Raw genomic sequence first — 21,101 nt, 5'->3', positions numbered from 1 at the left:
GCGTTTCTGCAAAACGCCTCCCGCTCTGGTGTGAACCACCCCATTGAGATACATTGACCAAGCGTATCCGCAGCCGCAAGCGGCTGCAGAAACGCTGAAAAAGCCGCTCGGTGTGGACCAGCCTTAAGTGCTTTTGAAAATAAATATAATCCCTGAGAATACCCCATGAAGAGATGGACCAGTCCAAAACCTGTCGGTTCTGTCAGATTTCTACTACCTACTGTAAGTGACAGCAACATAGGAGAAAAGTAATTTATGGCTCATTTTAGTCTGGAAAATTCGTACTTCTTATTTGAATGTTTGCACATATTTTGTTACAATTGTTACAATTTTACAATGTTACAATTTTTTCGCCATAGTGCCCCTTTAATAAGGTCAAGATGGTAAACACTAGTGATGATCATAAGGTGCTAATTACGAATTAGCGAAATGTCATGAAATTACGATTGTAATGGAAATATTGTAATCACAAAACATTATGCAACATTTTGTATAATTTCAACCATACATACATTTTTCAGGATTACGATTGTTTTTGTAACTACAATAGTTTTCATTTCACCGCTTTTACTTCTAAGGCCCAGTGCACACCGAGCGGTTTTTGGAGCGATCCGCCGGCCGCATCCGCCTCTAAAAACGCTTGTCTAATATATTGCAATGGGATGGTGCACACCGGCGGTTTTCGGTTTTTGCCAAGCCGCAAACGCGCATCCTGCTGCGCGTTTGCGGTTTTCGGAAGCGTTTCGTTCTCAATGTAAAGTATAGGAAACCGCAAACCGCTCTGAAAAACGCTAAATCAGAGCGGTTTGCCAGGCATTTTTGTTACAGTAGCTGTTCAGTAACAGCTTTTACTGTAACAATATGTGTAATCTGCTACACAAAAACGCACCCAAAACCGCTAGGTATGTTTAGAAAACCTCTCTAAACATACCTAGAATCGCTCTGAAATCAGCTCCCAAAACCGCTAGCGTATTGCGGATCTGCTAGCGGTTTTGGTGTGCACTGGGCCTTAGGGCCCGTTCAGACTACAAAGTGCGGACCGCAACGCATGCGGACCGCATTGCGTACGAACGCACGCCATCCGCGTTCGTATGCGTTGCGTGGCTGATCCCATCACTGAAAAGTGAATGGGACAGCCGCGCGTTTTTGTAAAATCTGCGTGCAGCATGCGTTCCCGGACCGCACAGGTCCGGAACGCATGCTGTGTGAACATCAGACATTGCACTCTATGCAATGTCTGATGTCCTGCGTGTCGGCCCCCCCGCACGCGTTTCCAAAACGCATATGGAAACGCGTGCAGTGTGAACGGGCCCTTTGTTTCAGCAGCAGCTCAGCTGGAGTTCCATAACAGAACTAAAGGAAATGTGCAGCAGGTGGAAATTCCCAGGGCAGCTCTATATGAGGCAAGACTGCAGCCACACCTACACAGCCAGGGCTGGTGCACACCAGAGCAGTTCTGAAGCGTTTTTTAAAATGCTTGCAGGGGAAAAACCGCTTGGCTAATGAAAGTGAATGGGATGGTGCACACCAGAGCGGCTCGTTTTTTCCACAAACGCAAACTCGGGGGCTGCTGCAGTTTTTAGATTTCTGAGGCTGTTCTGCCTCAATGCTAAAGTTTAGGAAAGTGGAAAACCGCTCTGAAAAACGCTAGATCAGAGCTGTTTTCCAGGCGATTTTGCTACAGAAGCTGTTTAGTAACAGCTGTACTTTAACAATATTTGTAATCTGCTACACAAAAACGCTCCAAAAAGCGCAAGGCATGTTTAAAAAACGTCTATAAGGCCCGTTACACATCAGAAACGTGCAGGAGAACGGCTTCTGTACGTGTTGCGGCGTGTCGTCAGGAAACTCCGGAGCGACGCTGAGTAGCGGCGGTTGTAGTTAATTAACCCAAAGGGGAAACGGCGATTCCCGACAATAAACTGCGCCGGGATGCGTCGTATCGCAACGTATCGAAACGCAGCGTCGGGTGTGAAAGGTAAAAGGAAAGTCTATGGACTTTCCTTTTACCTTGGTTAACGCAAAGTATAGACCTTGCATTAAAACGCGTAAAAAGGGCTCTTGTGTGAAAAAGCCCTAAGGCCCAGTGCACACCAAAACCGCTAGCAGATCCACAAAACGCTATCGGTTTTGGGTGCGGATGACAGACATTTGGGCCAGTGCACACCGAGCGGATTTGGATGCGATCCGCCGCCCACATCCGCCTGAGCATCTGCTTGGCTAATGTAATTGAATGGGCTGGTGCACACCGGCGGTTTGAGGTTTTTAGCAAACCGCAAATGTGCAGCAAGAGGCATGTTTGCGGTTTGCTAAAAACCTCAAACCACCGGTGTGCACCAGCCCATTCAATTACATTAGCCAAGCGGATTTTCAGGTGGATGCGGCCGGCGGATCCGCTCGGTGTGCACTGGGCCTAAGGGCCCTTTCCAATAGCAATCGCTAGCTAAAAGCTAGCGATTGCGATTCAGCAAAAGTACAAAATTTCCCGGCGATTTCCCGGCGTTTGCGATCGCGATTTTGCTATGCAATGCACTGCATAGCAAAATCGCGGCAAAAATCGCTCCGCGGCACGATCGCGCTTGAGTCAAAAACGAATCGCGGTAGTGGAAATTACTTACTGCGATTCATATGTTAAAAAGCAAACTTTAGCGATTTTAAAATCACTAGCTTTTTGCAATTTTGCGATTCAGCATCACAATTGTCGCTAGTGGAAAAGGGCCCTTAAAGAGACTCTGTAACATTAAAAAGATCCCCTGGGGGGTACTCACCTCGGGTGGGGGAAGCCTCCGGATCCTAATGAGGCTTCCCACGCCGTCCTCTGTCCCACGGGGGTCTCTCCGCAGCCCTCCGAACAGCCGGCGACTGTGCCGACTGTTAGTTTAATATTTACCTTTGCTGGCTCCAGCGGGGGGCGCTGTGGAGGCTTTCCGTTCCGAACTACACGGAAATACCCGATCTCAGTCGGGTCCGCTCTACTGCGCAGGCGCCGGAAACTTGCGCCTGCGCAGTAGAGCAGACCCGACGGCGATCGGGTATTTCCGTGTAGTTCGGAGCCGACAGCCGTCAGAGCGGCTGCGCTGGAGCCAGGAAGGTAAATAATGACGTCACCGCTGCCCGGACTCCACGGAGGGCTGCAGCGAGACCCCTGTCGGATGGAGGACGGCGTGGGAAGCCTCATTAGGATCCGGAGGCTTCCCCCACCCGAGGTGAGTACCCCCCAGGGGATCTTTTTATGTTACAGATCCTCTTTAACATGCAGAGAATAACTCTGAAATCTGCTTCAAAAACCTCTGGCGTTTGGCAGATCTGCTAGAGGTTTTTGGTGTGCACTGAACCATACACAGGATGACGCTGGAGCCTGTGTGCAGCCTTGTAGAAGGTAACAGAGAGTTGTATCATTAAATACAGTGTCAGGCAGCTCAGAAATGGCTCCATTTATGAAGCATTCGAGGGACGTTGTCACAGAGGGTTATGTTTTTATGACCGTTCTGTACAATCCTCCTAAAAGTCACTGCAACTATTTCTCTGGGGGTTGCAGCTGACATCATGTGTCATTAAGACAAAGGAGTAATTGTGGCATGTGTGTGTCTCCTTGTATGATTGTGTGGGTGTGCGTGTGTGTACAGGGGGGTACCTGGCTACTTAAAGAGGAACTGTAACCAAGGATTGAACTTCATCCCAATCAGTAGCTTAGACCCCTTTTGCCATGAGAAATCATTAACTTTTCTCGAACAACAGATCATCAGGGGGGGTCTGTATGGCTGATATTGTGGTGAAACCCCTCCCACAATGTGAGCCTTGTTGCATTGTGGGAAATAATGGCTTTTACCAACTGCCAAGCAACCAGTATAATGGCAGTTGGTGCTGTCTGATTTTTTTCATGCCTGCCAGTAGCCTGCATACTGATTGTGGATCAAACAATATTACAAATTACTGTACGTGGTGAATATCAATCATTTCTTGATCTCTCCTCTGTTTGTTAACTTCATTTATTTTTTTCCCCTTTTCACTATAGTTCCTTTTTAATCCTTTTATTTTGAGGCACCTGGCAACTTAATCATTTTACCTGGAGGTATGTGACTATTTAATTATTTTACCTGGATGCATGTGTGTACCAAATTATTGCATCTAGAGACATGTGACTACCTAATAATTTTGTCTGGAGGCATGTGACTACTTGATTAGTTTACCTGGAGGAGTGTAATTACCTGACTCCTTTATCTGGAGGCATGCAACTACTTTATTCCTTTATCTGGAGGCATGTGACTACATTATTCCTTTATCTGGAGGCATACGATTTCTAGTGATGTCGCAAACATCACATTTTGGGCGAATCTTCTGCAAACTTTCGCAAACGGTCGAACCGCCATAGACTTCAATGGCCAGGCGAAATCTAAAATCTATGGGGCTGTTTCTGGCAACAACACGGATGGAAAAGTTGTTTAAAAGGCCCTAACACCTAGACAGTGGCATACTGGAGGGGGATCCATGGCAAAAGTTCTGTGAAAAATCACGTAGTTTATGCAGAGTCGTTTTTTAATCTCTGAAGGGCAGTAAACATGGGAGTAGCAATCACCCCTGCAACCTCTGCCATGCAGGTGGGCCCAGACGCTTTGGTGGCTCCTCCTCATCACTCTCCCCAACCACAAGTGAATCAGTTAGCAAAAGAAACCCTCCGTATTCGCTCACAAAAATTATGTGCAGGAGTGTGTGTAATTTTTTCCTGCTTCCAGACGCTGCTTCACAGCAGAACACTCTCTGCTGCCATTCGCCAGCTCCCGATCACATGACCCTCATGGGGTTCAGGGACCAAGGGGGCCCCATGCTATCATTTTTGCATGGGGCTCCTATTCAGTCTAGCTACACCCCTGGCAGTAATCACAGTACATTCCTAAATTTGTGGAATAAAGTGCTTTAAAACGTCCGGCTTGTGTACACGTCAATCAGGTCGTGTAAGGGTTAGGCCTGGTTTTCTACTTTATGCTACAATTAACACAAAATATAGGAGGGCCCTGGCTTTATACAGGCTAAAAGTTAATAATATAGAGGAGGGTACACTACAGGAGTGCAGCTTATGGTCTAAATGAGTGACACTTCACTTAACTCAGGTGACAGACGGTTTTCTGCTGTATGCTACAATCAACACACAATATATACTGTATTAGGCTCCCTGCACACTGCAAATCCGTTTTCCGATTCCGATTCCGATTTTCCTTGAATACATTCAACAGAAAAACGGATCAAAAAACGCAGCATGCAGTTAAGATTAAAAATCTGAATCGGAATCGGATGTAAAAACAGATTAAAAAGCGGAATCGGAATCTGAAATGCATGCAGTGTGCAAGAGGCCTAAAGGTTCGTATATACGTCCGATAAAGATCGTTCGTTACGAACGATTCGTGACGTTTACACGATATTCAAATTAGACGGAAAAGATCGTTCGTAATGAACGATTGTGTACACACGTGAACGATATAAGTATAAAGTACTGAGCGACGAATGATTAAAAAATGCGTGCGCAAACGGAAGTGACGTTATGACAGGCAATAAGAACATGCGTTATCGGACGATCTTTGTACACACTGCAACGATTGAACGATTATCTTTCGAAAAAATCCGCCGGGTTGGATCGGTCGGATTGAACGATAACGGTCGTTATCGTCCCAAAAAACGATCGTTGGAGAATTTGGAGCGCACGATTATCGGTCCAATTGTCGTTATCGTTCGTTTTTGAACGATCGTTATCGTACGTGTGTACTCAGCTTAAGACTTTAGTTGTAACCTTGTTGCTAAACAAGCCGGCATGCCTCTCTTCATCATGTCCAGGCTAAGTATTGGCAATTAAGAAGGCCAAAGAAGGGTTTACGATTCCAGAAAATGGCCCCTCAGAGTTGCTATTAAAGTGGATCCGAGATAAACTTTTACTCATTGCATAATTGTATTCCTTTCATATAGTTTATAGTACATTCTTCAAGCCAAATACTTTGTTTGTTTGTTTTAAAGAGAACCTGAGGCGGAGTTCTGAGAATAAAATCCCCATACAGAGGCTGGGTCTGTCTATAGAGCCCAGCCTCAGTTGCTATATAGATCGCCCCTAAGCGCCCCCTGCGCTCTGTAATCCCCCCATAAAACACAGTTGTGCTGCTGTGCTGACACACAGCTTGTCAGAGCGTGCTGTGTTTACCTCTCCTCTGTCAGTCTCGCCGCTCCCGCCTCCTGCATCGCTCCGGTCCCCGCCCACGTCCCTTCCCTCGCCACTGACTGGAGGGAAGGGACGCGGGCGGGACCGGAGTGATGCAGGAGGCGGGGGAGCAGCCGAGACTGACAGAGGAGAGGTAAACACAGCCGCACAGAGCGGCTGTGAGTTATGGGAGGATTACAGAGCGCAGGGGGGGGGGGGGGGGGGGGCTTAGGAGCGATCTATATAGCAACAGAGGCTGGGCTCTATAGACAGACCCAGCCTCTGTATGGGGATTTCATTCCCAGAACCCCGCCTCAAGTTCGCTTTAATACTCTAATTCCCTATAAACTAAACAGGCCTCGCCCACAGCTCCTCCGGAGTGCCTTACCACTTTCAGCCTTAGTAGCAAGGGCTTATTAGAGGTCAGTCTGGGCAGGAGGAGGAGGAGGTTACTAGCCAGAGATTTCAGAGGCAGAGGGGAGGCGGGAGGAGGAGAGGGCAGTGAAGTTTTCACAGACTGAGGGCTGGAGATGCAGATCGTCTTGCCTGTGTGTAGTGATGACAAACAGAACATGGCCGATTATTGTATCACAGGAATAAATAATCATAAACTAATTTGCTGTGTAAACTATCTAAACTTTAGATAAGATATGTAGATAAGTTACTTGCTATAGTTAGTTTTTCATCTCAGATGCGCTTTAAAGGCAACCTGAAGTTAGAGGAATATGGAGGCTGTCACATTCATCCCTTATATACAATGCCAGTTACCTGGCTGTCATGCTGAGCTTTTGGCTTTAGTTGTTTGAGTCACACACCTGCAACAAGCATGCAGCCAGTGGAGTCACATCAGAGTCAAAGCATCTGATCTGCATGCTCATTCTGCGCCAGTCAGGGGCATAACTAGACTTAATAGGGCCTACTGCAAAAATGATAGCATGGGGCCCCCTTGGTCCCCGAACTCCATGAGGGTCACGTGATCGGGAGCCAGCGAATGGCAGCAGAGTGTGTTCTGCTGTTAAGCAGCCTCTGGAAGCAGGAAAACACTATAGCCGCTCCCACTACCCACTACTCTGCATGGCAGGAGGAGGTGGTGGGGACGTTATTTGTGAGCGAACGGAGAGGGTTTTTTTTGCTAATTGGATGTACTTGCATTTGGGGAGAGGGAAAAGGAGGGACCCCCAAACAAAGCCTCTGGGCCCCCCTGTGATGGCATGGGTCGCAGGGTGATTGTTATGCCCACATGGGGCCAGTGACTTAAAGAAGAGCATCAGCAGATAAGTTAGGCAACTGGCATTGTTTATCAGGGAATGATGAAGACTCACTTCAGGTTCCCTTTAAGAAAAGTTACTAAAACTAAAAGTTTCTACTTAAAAAACTAGTCTAAATCAGTAAGAAAGAATTTTATCTTCAGGGCAATAGCTCCAGTACAGACCCTCTTATCTCGCTGTTTTCTGATAATAAAAGGATTGCATCCAGAACAAATTCTTTTTCTGAAAGTCACTGAAATGGAAAAGTACGTTTACCAGCAGAGAATGAATCTTCGCCAGTTCATGTGAATTGTCATAAAGAGTTTTTTTTTCAGTAAATCAGTTTTGACGTGAATTTATGAGATCGCTGATGTAGCATTTTTGTCTATTGTGCAAGGGATCAAGTCTGTGCATGAGCATTACGGGCAATCTAGTAGAAAATACCTTTTACTGTAAACTCTCCATTGCTAAGAAACGTCCTTATTGTCTGCCTTGATTTAGTGCAGAAATACCTGATTAACTGTTTCTGACCCCAAATATGTAATAAAGGCGCCTGGAAAATGGGGCGCTGGATATTGATGCTAGTAAGATACAGTATCTTTACTTTCTATTAGTTAATTGCTATAGTAAAATATTGGCAATATTTACCTAAATGACCTAACCTAACTCTACTTTCTGACTGCCCTCAACCCTCCCTCTACTGATCCCTGTTAACCCTCCTTCTACTGCTGTCTAACCCTTAACCCCCCCCCCCCCCTTCCCAGTGGTGCCTAACCCTTAACACCCCTCCCCCCCAGTGGTGCCTAACCTTAACCCCTAAGCTACCCACTCCACTCCTAACACTAAATACCCCTGCCGCAAAACCACGATTAGCAGTAATAAGCAGAAATTTGGGCACCCAATAAAATAGCGGAAGCAGGAAGGAAGGGCGCATATGGCTACTGGACAAAAAGGGCGCACACCATAGGCTGCAATGCAAAATATCGGCTATCGGGGCGCCAGAGCAGAAAGTAGGGTGCCCGAGAAATAGCGGTTGCAGGGATCGTGATAACAAAACTTTTCGTTTACAGAATAAGGTTTATGACAAATATCGTTCACAAATTCATTTTCACTTTCAGTTTAACTTATTTTATCATTAAGTGTAGTAAGTAAATTTTCATGTATTTTTTTATGTTAAAATTCGTTTTTCATAAGTATAAGGACTCTTTCACAGTGGGACGTTGCGGTTTGATGCGACGTTAAAGCTTACAACGCAACGTCCAAATAAAGTTGTAACGTAACTTAATGCCCTGTTATCGTCGCATACAGTAGGCATACAGGCAATGAAAAGTATGCTTCCAAGTCATTACTGAGCATGTGCAAACAGTCCAACGCAGTTAATAACGTGTATAACGCACAGCATGCAGCACTTTCTAATAATGCTACACGTTACACACAAATGCAACGTGTGCACTGTGAATGTTGCACAGACTTTGTATTGCTGTGCGTTAGTCCACGTTAAAACACTTTCTAACGTGCGACTTTAACGTCGCACTTTGAAAGAAGCCTTATAATGTGTAAACGATAGATTTCAAATTTATTATCTTACTAATATATCGCTTTTAATATTACCGTTATTTTAAGATTTTTAATGCGTACGTGATTGTAAGGCTATTTATTGTATTATAAATATATAACTTTTCGATTTATAAAAATTTTAATGCGTATGTGATTATAAGGCTATTTATTGTATTAAAAATATATACATTATTCTATTCATGTTATTTGTAGTGAAGTATTTTATGGTATCAAATATATTATTGTTTTTATGTGTGTAAGGGTGTTTGTGCAGTGAGGTTGGTTAGGGTTAGGCATCACCAGGGCAATGGTTAGGTTGAGGCAACACCATGGGGGTGGTTAGGGTAAGGCACCACATGGGGGTGGTTAGGGTTAGGCACCACCAAAGGGGTGGTTAGGGTTAGGCACCACCAGGGAGGTTTTAGGGTTATGCACCACCAGGGGGGTCTAGTGGTTAGGGATAGATACAGGGAGGGTTCTCTGTGAAAGTAGGGTTAGGTATAGTTCCAGTACAATATTTGCAATATATACAATTTATCAAACTACTAGCCAGCCCGCGGCGTAGCATACGCCGCATAAGAGGGTAGAGGGTAGGAAGGGGGTAATGGGCACAGCGGCGGGGAGGGGGGTTGGACCCCCCCTCAACTGGGTCCCCATGTGTGCTCTACCTCCAGCTTAAGCTCAGTAGGACCCCCCCCCCCTCACCTCGGTCCCCCATGTGCACCCCCCCCTCACCTCGGTCCCCCATGTGCGCTCCCCCTCCTGCTTAACCACAGTAGCAGCCGCCACTATTAGTAAGAGGCAGCGGGCGGGGATGACTCACCTCTTCCGTGTTCCATCGTGCGTTCCACTGTCGTCACTTCCTGCAATGTCGCACAAAGGGTATCATTCATAAAGCATTTCCGCATGCGGAAATGCTAAAAACAGCTGACTTTACCGACCACTCGGCAAAGTCAGCATTCATAAAGGCTCTTTCCGCATGAAAAAAAGACATACCGAGCAGAGTGATAAATCACCGCCTTGTGCGGTGATTAACGGAACAAATGTAGCAAAATGTTAATTCATAAAGAATACCGCCAGCGGTGTCAGGTCGGAAAGTCCCGCTCCCTCTGATGTGGCGATACCAATGCAAGTGAATGGAGACACACAGACCTCCCAGGCAGCTGCAGCAGAGCGGAACACGGAGAAATGTATCAACTCGGCAGCTTCCGTGTCTCCGCCTGCCTAACGCCTGCCTACCGCCAGCCTAGTTCGGGGAATCTCCGCACTGCCACCGCACCTACACACTTCTTTATGAATGCCCCCCCAGAAGTCTAAAGTACCGGTTGCGGAGAAGAACGGTGTTTTCCCGCACTACCGACAGCCTCTTTATGAATGATACCCAATGTATTGGTGTAATTTGCCTTTTTAAAGCAGAAGGGAATCTGCAATAATTCAGCTATAAGTGAACATTAGTGGTTACCCACAATGCACTGCTACTAAATATGCAAATTACCCCTTTTCCCCCTTGGTAAGCCAAGCAAGCATCCAGAGCCACTGGTGTATAGCAAGCATATAGCTTAAAATTTTACACAGCCAGATCAAACCCACATGTGATAGCCTGTTTCAGACTTTTGGTCCTCACCAGTACACAGCAGGGATTGATATGGCTGTATGAGATAGGGCTTGGACCAGTACAACAGAGTAACCAAGCAGCTCAGGGTGATCCAAGCCACTCGGAATGTATAGGTGGATAAAAGGGACCAAAAAGACCTCCTACTAAAAAAAATCAAAGCTTGGTGTAATTTGCCTTCCTAAAACAGAAGGAAATATGCAATCATTTAGCTATAAGTGAACTTTTGTGGTTACCCACAATGCACTGCTACTAAATATGCAAATAATTCCTTTTCACCCTTAGGGCTCTATTCATAAAAATTTTGTGGCGAAAAAACTCCTGGAGGGAAAATACCGCAGCGGTATTTTAGACTTCTGGGTGGTCATTCATAAAAATGTTGGCAGCTGCGATAGCAGAGCGGAGCTCTCCCGCTGAAGGCTGGCGGTAAGCTGTCGGAAGGCATGCGGAAATACTTAAGCCGGCAGAGTCCCTCCGTGCGCTGCTCTCTCTGGGAGGTCTGTCCCATTCACTTGTATGTAATCCGCAGGCTTCTTGCTACATCCGAGGAAGCGGTATTTCCCGTCCACATACCGCTTCCTCTAATCTTTATGAATGGCCATTTTGTTACTTTTTTCTAGATAAATCTAGAAAAACACAGCAGAAGGCGGAAATTTCTCGCTCTGCTTGGGGATTGTAGATTTTCATGCGGGAACAGCTTTTATGAATGCCCACTTTGCTAAATGGTCGGGAAAGTCCGCTGTTTTAAACGGAAAACTTGCGGTAAAGTTTTATGAATAGAGCCCTATGTGCGTTCCTAGCCGTTTTTCCAGAACGTGTACAAGCAGACTTTCTGCATAGAAACGGCTACTAATGTTTTCTAATGGCCTCGTTCACATGTATGCGTATGAGACGCATACGTTTCTCATCCGCATTGCTGCACGCAGTTCTGTGCGTCATGCATAGAAACGGACCCAATCAAAGTCTATGGACGCAAAAACGCGTACTATTGCGTTTTTAGCATATGTTTCCCTCTGCGGTTCCCATAATTCTTCTTTTTCCCCCGGGTCACGTGTGTGTGCAAAACGCAATAGAAACGCATGCATTTTTCAACTTGCGTTTCTTTTAATTTATACGCGTTCTACAAATGCTGACAGTCTGAACAGACGTTAATTTGCCTTCTTAAAACAGAAGAAAATCTGCAATAATTCAGCTATAAGTAAACATTTGTTATTACCCACAATGCACTGCTACTAAATATGCAAATTATTAAATTTCACCCTTGGTAAGTTAAGCAAGCCTATAGCTTTAAGTTTTACACAGCCATATCACACCCACATGTGACAGCCTACTTCAGACTTTTGGTCCTCATCAGTACATGGCAGGGATTGATACGGCTGTACGAGATAGGGCTTGGACCAGTACAACAGAGTATCCAAGCAGCTCAGGGTGACCCAAACTACTAAGAATGTATAGGTAAAAGAGACCAAAAAGCCCTCCTACTAAAAAAAGAAAAGCTTGGTGTAATATTCCTTCTTAAAACAGAAGCAAATCTGCAATAATTCAGCTATAAGTGAACATTTGTGGTTACCCACAATGCTCTGCTACTGAATATGCAAATTATCCCTCTTTGCCCTTGTTTTGATTGATATTACACCACTACTTCTTGCTTGGACCAGCCCCTTTTTCTTGCTTGGACCGGCCCTGGGGGCAGGGCACTACTTCTTCTTCTTGCTTGAAGGTTGAGGCACTTACTCTATTATATATATAGATGCTTATTACCACCAAGGGGAGGGGGGTCTAGGGGTTAGCGGTAGGTATAGGGAGAGTTCTCTGTGAGAGTACAGTTAGGTATAGTTGCACTAAAATACCTATAATATCTACAATTGTATTCCTATGCTTAATACAAGTGTAACTATCGTTTTTTGTTAGACGGTATTTTGCCATTTCATTACCATTCATTAAACATCTTTAGCACTTGATTTTAGTTTATAATATAGAAACGAAAAATATTGTTTTAGTTAAAAACGTATCATTTTGTCTATATCCCACGCCCTTTTTTCCAGACGCCATTTTTGCATGTACGCAAAATAGCGGGCACCGGGGTTGTCCTCCATGCAAATTTATAGTGCATATTTGCATAGCAGACAGCCCTGGTGCCCAAATTTCCATGTATTGCTGCTAATCATGGCCTTTATCTTTGGCACCTATGGCAGCCAGTGCCCTTCTTTATACAGCGCCGCTGGCGCCCTTTTTACAGGTTTCGCTCTGTCCTACATGTAGGCTTCATTCCACCCATAAACAGCAGGGGAGCTTTATTTACATTCAGGTGCTAATATATAATACAGTCAGTTTATTACAACTAGACTACATCAAAGAGCTAAATAGAATTAACGCTTTCCAAGTCCGACGTTGGATTTTTTTCCCCTTCAGCTCTGATAAGGAGCATAATGGCTGCCGCTTGAGGAACCTTCGTCACGTCTAGTCCAACACAGCGCAAGCCCCTTTCGATCAAAATGCCGGACTAAGTCGGACACTTTGATCATGGCCGGCACCCTGCTGCATCATCCGCCATCATTCCCCAAATACATGCAGTGCCATGCAGGTTCCCATAGTCCATGCACTGACACCCACTTTCCTAAACACAGACAGAACGATATGGTACCTCAGCTGATTTGAATAGCAGGCATCAGCTGTATGATCTTTGCAGCCACATGGTGTGGCCTGGGCCCTGTGGTTCAGTGAGACTTTATGGTGGTAGGTGCTGGGGCTGCTGTTCTGTATGTATGCCCCCAGTATGAGAGCACCCTCTACTGAATAGTCAGTGTGCATCTGCCTAGCTCTGCCCAACAAGCTTAGTTTGAAGTGCTGCGATGGACTTGGAGAAGATACTTGCAGAGTTCCAGATTGAAGACTTCTGATGGGCTGGAGTTCCATTTGGACTGGTCAGGGTAGGCAACTGTGCCCTATACTTCACTTCCATAGAGCAGGATTAGGGTGATGATATTGCTGAATATTTTTACTTTCACTGGTGGTTTTAGGTAATACCTTTTAAGTGGTCTTTTGATGGCATAAAATATTGTGCAGGTTTTTTCTTTCAGACCTCTACTGCTGGCTTGAAGCGTCCTGACTGGTTGATTGTCCCTGCTTCCTGGGTGGCTCTGGCTGTGTTTTCTTGAGTCATGTCCAAGTCCACAATGCATGGCTACCAATCTCTATGATCTATAAAGCCAGAATACATCTGGAATAGTTTTATACCTCTCATTTTCTCATACCCCATGGTATACTAATTAGAAGGTAACCTAAAACATTCACTATTTCCTAACATAAAAAAATAAATACATAAAAACATTAGTCGAGTAAGGCAAGATTTGCCTCGAAGTCCCAGAAAACCACTAGGTTTAGAAAAATACTAAGCACTCAAGACAAGACACATAGCATTTATATTGCACTTTTCTCCTGGCAGACTCAAAGGGCTTGATTCACAAAAGAGTGCTAACTGTTTAGCACGGGCGTTTTCACATTAATTTTCACGCGTAATTAATTGTTTTTGCGCGAAATCGTTATCTTTTTCGCACGCATACGTGAATTTTCACGCAAAGTCGTTACCATTTGCGCGCGAAACCGATAACGATTTCGCGTGAAAACTTTTAATTACACGCGAACGCGAAAGTTCAAGCGAAAACGGCCGTGCTAAACAGTTAGCACTCTTTTGTGAATCAAGCCCCAAGTGCTTGAGCTGCCAGGGTGCACTATGTAGGCAGTAGCAGTGTTAGGGAGTCTAGCCTAGTAGTGTAGGTAGCAGTGGCTGAATAGTGTACTGGTTAAGGGCTCTGCCTCTGACATAGGAGACTTGATTCACAAAAGAGTGCTAACTGTTAGCACGGCCGTTTTCGTGTGAATTTTCGCGTTCGCACGCAATTAAACAGTTTCGCGCGCAAACGCGAATTTTCATGCGAAAACAGTAACGATTTCGCGTGAAAGTTCGCGTTTGAGCGCAAAACCGATTAATTGCACGCAAACGTAAAAATTCGCCCGAAAACGGCCATGCTAACAGTTAGGACTCTTTTGTGAATCAAGCCCTAAGATTCAAATCTTGGATTTTTCAGTTCAGTAAGCCAGGAGCTATTCAGTGAGGAGACCTTAGGCAAGACTCACTAAAACTGCTACTGCCTATAGAGAGTGGCTGCAGTTCTAGCGTTTGAGTCCACCAGTAGAAAATTGTGATATAAATGTTATGTGTGCATTTGTCTAATCTAGTGTGTGTATGTTTATTTTTACTTTTAATTTTTGCAGTTCAGGTTTTCTTTAAGCATTCCTGAAGTGAAAATGGGAATTAAATTGATACTTACCTCAGTGGTAGGAATTCTCTAGATAGCCCAGAGGCTTCCCTGACGTTTGACTCCAATGTTGCAGCACTGGGTCCCTCTAAACATATTAACAAAATCTGTGAAATATGTCTCTCATGGCTGTGCTCCCGTCTGTATATGAGCTTCTCTGTACTGGGCATGTGCGAGTAAGGTCCGCACATGCCCAGTAGAATGAAGCCACTCATGCAAGGCTTTTTTCCTGTGTACAAGCACTTTATTTTACTGGGCAATGCTAGAATATGCCCAGTTGAGAAAGTCCCAAAAAGATGTCCACAAGTAGGCATCACCTTCTGAAGAAGAATATGCCCAGTTGGGAGAGTACTAGAATATACCCAGTTGAGGGAATACTAGATGTGCCCAGTTGGGGGAAGCACATACTTGGTCACAAGACAAAGAGGGTCCTTGACAGCAAGAGAAGTCTAGAAGACACAGTAAAAAAGGGCGCAGGAGGCTAGTGGACAAATCGGGCGCCGCCATTCACTCCCATAATAATTATCGTTTACTGGGCGCCGAACAGGAAAAAAGGGCGCCTGAGAATAATAACGTTTTCCAACGGCGCCCGAAGATTTTTCATGTTTTATAACTGCTTGTGATGATTTACGTTTCTTATTTCAATAAAACATTATTTTAAATGTTATCCCTTACTGTTTGTAAAACATTATTATTCACGAAACAAAGCGATCAGTACGTAACGTAAATTGTAATATATTTTATCCCTTACTGTTTTTAAAACATTATTCTACACACAATACAGTGATCACTAAGGAGGGTCTTAGGTTTAGGCACCAACAGGGGGGTCTTAGGTTTAGGCACCAACAGGGAGGTCTTAGGTGTAGGCACCAACAGGGGGGTCTTAGGTTTAGGCACCACCAGGGGGGTCTTAGGTTTAGGCACCAACAGGGGGGTCTTAGGTTTAGGCACCAACAGGGGGGTCTTAGGTTTAGGCACCAACAGGGGGGTCTTAGGTTTAGGCACCAACAGGGGGGTCTTAGGTTTAGGCACCAACAGGGGTGTCTAGGGGTTAGGGGTAGGTACAGGGAGGGTTACTTAGGCACGAACAGGGGGGGGGGTCTTAGGTTTAGACATCAACAGGGGGGTCTAGGGGTTAGGGGTAGGTACAGGGAGAGTTACTTAGTAATTTTTTTTAAACGTTATTATACGTTTCACAATTTAAACGGAAGATTAACGTTTTTACAATTGCCGATTTAATGAACATTATTTAATGATTTATAACTTTATAAAACATTAATTTTAAACGAAATACAGTACAATACATTTTTAAACGTTATCCATGCTTATCGTTTAAAACCCCGCGCCCTTTTTTCCCAGCGCCCCTTTTTAACGTACGCATCTAGGATGCCTGTGGACTATCCAGGGGCTTCTCACTATTGAGGTGAGTATTCTGTTTTTGACCCCTTCCCCGCTAAAGGTTTGCATTAACCCTCCTGGCGGTTTGTCAAAATCCGCCAGGGGGCAGCAAATACGTTTTTAAAAAAAAAAAAATTTTTTCATGTAGCGAGACGAGGTCTCGCTACATGATAGCCGCTGCTCAGCGGCATCCCCCCAGCCCCTCCGATCGCCGCCGGCGATCGGAGATCAAAGAACGGGATCTCTTGGAGGGCTTCCCCCGTCGCCATGGTGACGGGGCAGGATGACGTCACCGACGTCATCGACGTCGTAACGTCAAAGGGGACTCCGGTCCACCCCACGGCGCTGCCTGGCACTGATTGGCCAGGCAGCGCACGGGTCTGGGGGGGGGGGGGGGACGCCTGCGGCGACGCGTATAGCGGCGGATCGGCGGGTAGCGGCGGCGATCGGGCACTGCACGCAGCTAGCAAAGTGCTAGCTGCGTGCAGCAAAAAAAAATTATGCAAATCGGCCCAGCGGGGCCTGAGCGGTGCCTCCCGGCGGCATAGCCCGTGCTCGGCACGGGCTTACCGCCAGGGAGGTTAAGTGGTAAGTATTATAAACCACTGATTTTTTAACTGATGTTCTTTAAGCTTAGGGAACCACTGGGACTTTCTTGGATAGGTCATTAAAGTAAAGAGGAAAAATATTCAACTTCTGGACAGTCCTAAAAAATGTCCCCAATGCATCGCCTTCTGAAGAAAGACAAAAGTATTGTCAGAAAGATACATGTAATTTGAGGGGAGTTTTGTACCAGCCTGAGGAAACCTTTAAAATGTTTAATTTTTTCATTGTAATAGACAAATAGCTTTCGGGTTATATGTTTGCATGTTGTATTCCAGAGGGTCCAGTCTGCAGTCATGCTCCCATGTGGCCCTGTATATGGGAATACTAGAGGGGCAAGTGTGGCCTACGGGAAAAGCTAATCATCTTAATTGGAATAAGCTTAACCTCTCTGACTCTGACTGGGATATTTCTGCCAAACCTTAACTAACTGTAGGAAAAAAGTAAAACCTTGCCAGGATTAATTTGTTTTACTAGGAGGTTGTGCAATCCACCAATGAAAGTGTCTTTCCTTCCCGAACCTGGGGATAAGTCAGTGTTCCTACAAATGGGGAGAGTGTACAGGAATTCTCCACTCACTTGGGGGACAATCCTCAGAGAAAGTGGAACACCACAAGGATTAATGACTAGGTTTTCTGGAAAGTGGTTTTAGGTGACCAAAGGATAGTGGAAAGATGTAAGTAATTAATGGTAAGTATGGTATGTAATGCTTGGAATACATGGTTTGTTTCTGGCGCTCGATTCTCCTCTTGATTCTCTTATCTTCCACTCATTTTTCGTATCTTTTTCCATTCACTTGTATCAGAAATCGAGCCATCTAATCACCTCAAAAGCGAACCGTGTATTCCCAGCATTATGCTCCCCTCTCGCCCAGCTGTGCTATGATTAAGGGCCATTATCGGCTGAAACATGTCAGCCGTCCGGCTGTGCTGGTTTTACCTGATGCAATAAAGATTTATGTTTTTTACATCTCACTGTAGACATCGTGCGGAGTCTTCCCTCTCTTCTGTCCTCTCACGCAGGGCCTCATGCAATTCCAAGTGACCAGAAGCTTGCTCCATGCGAGTTTCTTATCACCTGACCATCGCTAGGGAGTGTGCAGCAACTTCAATCACAGGTTTCACTTTTGTGATGAGCTTCACTTAGCTGAATACCAGTCATTGGCCTGAGCATTGCCCCATCCCTCCGGGCCATGGGGAGTGAGATTTTGTGCTAAGGAGTTGTCCTTCAGCATCATATCACTGCTACCTTGCTCCGTGTTAATCTGCCACACTCGCTGTTATATCGCCGGTCACCCTTCTGATGTCCGCTGCACCTCTTCTAGATCCACTGCTAATTGCCAATACAGTGTCAGGCAACATAACACTCTCCAAACATCCGCCGCACCTCTTCCAGACCCACTTCTACAGTGCTGGGCATCCTGGTATCTGCCTCACTGCATGCCAGGCTCCTCTGGCACCGTCGTCTGCCATAGCTGCACTGACCCACTGGGACCACTGCCACAGCCATCGCACTCTGCTGTGATTCACTATAATAGGAAATAGGAACCCCAGCAACAGGGCCGGTTCTTGTAACAATGGGGCCCCTGGGCAAAATTAACCCCGGGGTCCCCAACAGACACCCCCCATCAAAAATCGGCAGTAGGGACCCTTTGTTGCAGCCAAATTTCCACCCAAGGCCCCTGAGGCAGGGACTGACACCACCTGGCTCAGCTGAAAACTCTTCAGGGGCATCGGGGAACAACAGTTAAGTTGGGGGGAGGCACCTTGGGGGCCCCTACAGGCTCTGGGGCCCTAGGGCAATTGCCCCCTTTGCCTCTATGGTAGCTTCGGCCCTGCCCAGCAAATAGCATCTTAAAAAGCTCCTTCGTGGACCAATGAGACGCCTCCTTTTTATTTTTTCTTGTTTAGATTGCAAACTGACCATTTACATTTCTAGTGAATTTTATGAACAAGCCAATAAGTTGGGTTTTTTTGTGTGTTTTTTTAAAGGACCACTGTCGTGAAATAATATAAAATTTAAAATACATGTAAACCCACACAAATAAGAAGTACATTTCTCCCAGAGTAAAATGAGCCATAAATTGTTTTTCTCCTATGTTGCTGTCACTTACAGTAGGTAGTAGAAATCTGACAGATCAGACAGGTTTTGGACTAGTCTATCTCTTCATGGGGGATTCTCAGGATGGCCTTTATTCTTTATAATCACGCTCCCTGAAAAGGATCTATACAAATATGCTGGCCAGCCTCCCTGCTCGCTGCACACTATTGTGGTAGATGGACGGAGCAACTGACATTCACAAAGTGCTTTTGAAAATCAAGAAAACCCTGAGAATCCCCCATGAAGAGACTAGTCTAAAACCTGTCGGTTCTGTCAGATTTCTACTGCTTACTGTAAGTGGCAGCAACATAGGAGAAAAGTAAGTAATGTCTCATTTTACTCTGGAAGGAATATACTTCGTAACTGAATGTGTTTACGTGTAGTTAAAATTTTATGATTTTCGCAATAGTGTTCCTTTAACCTCCCTGGCGGTTTGTTAAAATCCGCCAGGGGGCAGCAAATACCTTTTTTTCAAAAAAAAAATTTTCATGTAGCGAGACAATGTCTCGCTACATGATAGCCGCTGCTGAGCGGCATCCCCCCAGCCCCTCCGATCGCCTTCAGCGAACGGAGATCAAGAGATCCCGTTCAAAGCGCACGGGGTCTGGGGGGGGGGGGCGGCTGCGGCGACGGGTATAGTGGCGGATCGGCGGGTAGCGGCGGCGATCGGAGGTTACACGCAGCTAGCAAAGTGCTAGCTGCGTGTAACAAAAAAAAATTATGCAAATCGGTCCAGCGGGGCATGAGCGGTTCCTCCCGGCGGCATAGCCCGAGCTCAGCTCGGGCTTACCACCAGGGAGGTTAAGGGATGTTCCTATTGTTATTTTGTGTTGAAGTGATGCTGCCAGTTTGTATTCTCTACATAAGTATACTCAGGATAGTTCTTCCAATAAGTACTAGTGGGAGGATCAATACAAATCATTACAGCAAACACAGAGAAAAACGCTGGGCAACAGTTTGAAATGCTCCAAAATTTTCTTCCATCCAGTGCATAAAGGACTACAACACAAGGAAATGAAGGGACGGCGTAACAGACGTTTCACTGGTCTGCACGCTTCATCAGAGGCACATATGTGCCTCTGACAAAGCGGGGAGACCTGCCTCTGACGAAGAGAGGAGACCCTTGAAACGGCTGTTAGGCCGTCCTTTAATTTCCTAGTGCTGTAACCCTTTATGTGCCAGATGGAATACAATTTTGGAGCATTTAACACTGGTGCCCAGTGCTTTCCTCTACCTTTTGCCTTTATTGAATTGAACTCTAGCAAGGCCAGTTCTAGACTTTTTTCTGCCTGAGGAAAGCTTTTGAGGATGCACCACCCCCATCCCCCTCTGATTCGGAATGATTGCACAGAACCTGACAATTTACTCTGCTTCATTTAATGTTCTCAGTCAGCAAGGAGGCATATGCAACAACTTGAGACATGACATGCTGCAGCTCAACACAATAACACACTGGCTGGCTGGGAGTCTGTGACGAACAAACTGCTCAGCCTACTCTCACTCAGAGCCGGATTAAGGCTAAATGGGGCCCTAAGCAAAGTAACTGATTTGGGCCCCCCCCATCATGTCGTAATAGAATCAGAAGATGCAGCTGCACAGCAATATGTCGCACACACCGGGCAGCCGAGCTACTGGTTGCTATGGGCAACAGCCCGCTTTCCTCTGTGGGTGCACAATGCAGGGAATAGCAGAGGCAAAATGCAGAGTGAGAGATGAATGGCTGGGACATTTGCACTCAGGGGCTGGGGCACCCCTGTGAAGAGGGCGCCAGATATCACAGCAGCAGCACTTTCCCCCTGCATCTCCAGCCTGGCAATAGCAGAAAGCTCTGGACACCGCCAAACCGGAAGCCGTTCCCCAGACAGAATTACATAACCACTCCCACCACCGAACAACCAATTTCCTCCCAAACTAGACAGCCACCATGCAGCCTCCATCCCAGTGAATACGATAGTCCAGCAGAGAAGGCAGCTGCAGTGGGGGAGAATGACAGCACCAGATGAATCACATTCACCTATTGCGATCCAAGCAATAGAGGTCCCGTCATCCGGAGCCCATCTGTCTCCTCTAGAGTGCTGCCACTC

General features: G+C 45.8%; 1 protein-coding gene across 4 annotated transcripts in view; it reads left to right on the top strand.

The window, feature by feature from the left end:
• The first annotated feature begins 3,867 nt into the window (after positions 1-3,867).
• LOC137528829 (oncostatin-M-specific receptor subunit beta-like) overlaps positions 3,868-21,101 on the top strand; it is a 144,731-nt gene continuing 127,497 nt past the window's right edge. The window contains exons 1-2 of one of the 4 annotated variants that reach the window (XM_068250454.1): positions 3,874-3,935; positions 4,016-4,072. The gene's annotated coding sequence lies outside the window, so the exon portion shown is untranslated. The other 3 variants (XM_068250462.1, XM_068250476.1, XM_068250469.1) reach the window with 3 other exon arrangements.

This window comes from Hyperolius riggenbachi, chromosome 1, assembly GCF_040937935.1.
Source record: "Hyperolius riggenbachi isolate aHypRig1 chromosome 1, aHypRig1.pri, whole genome shotgun sequence".
Classification (NCBI taxonomy): Eukaryota; Metazoa; Chordata; class Amphibia; order Anura; family Hyperoliidae; genus Hyperolius; species Hyperolius riggenbachi.
This window is presented reverse-complemented; position numbering and strand designations above follow the sequence as displayed.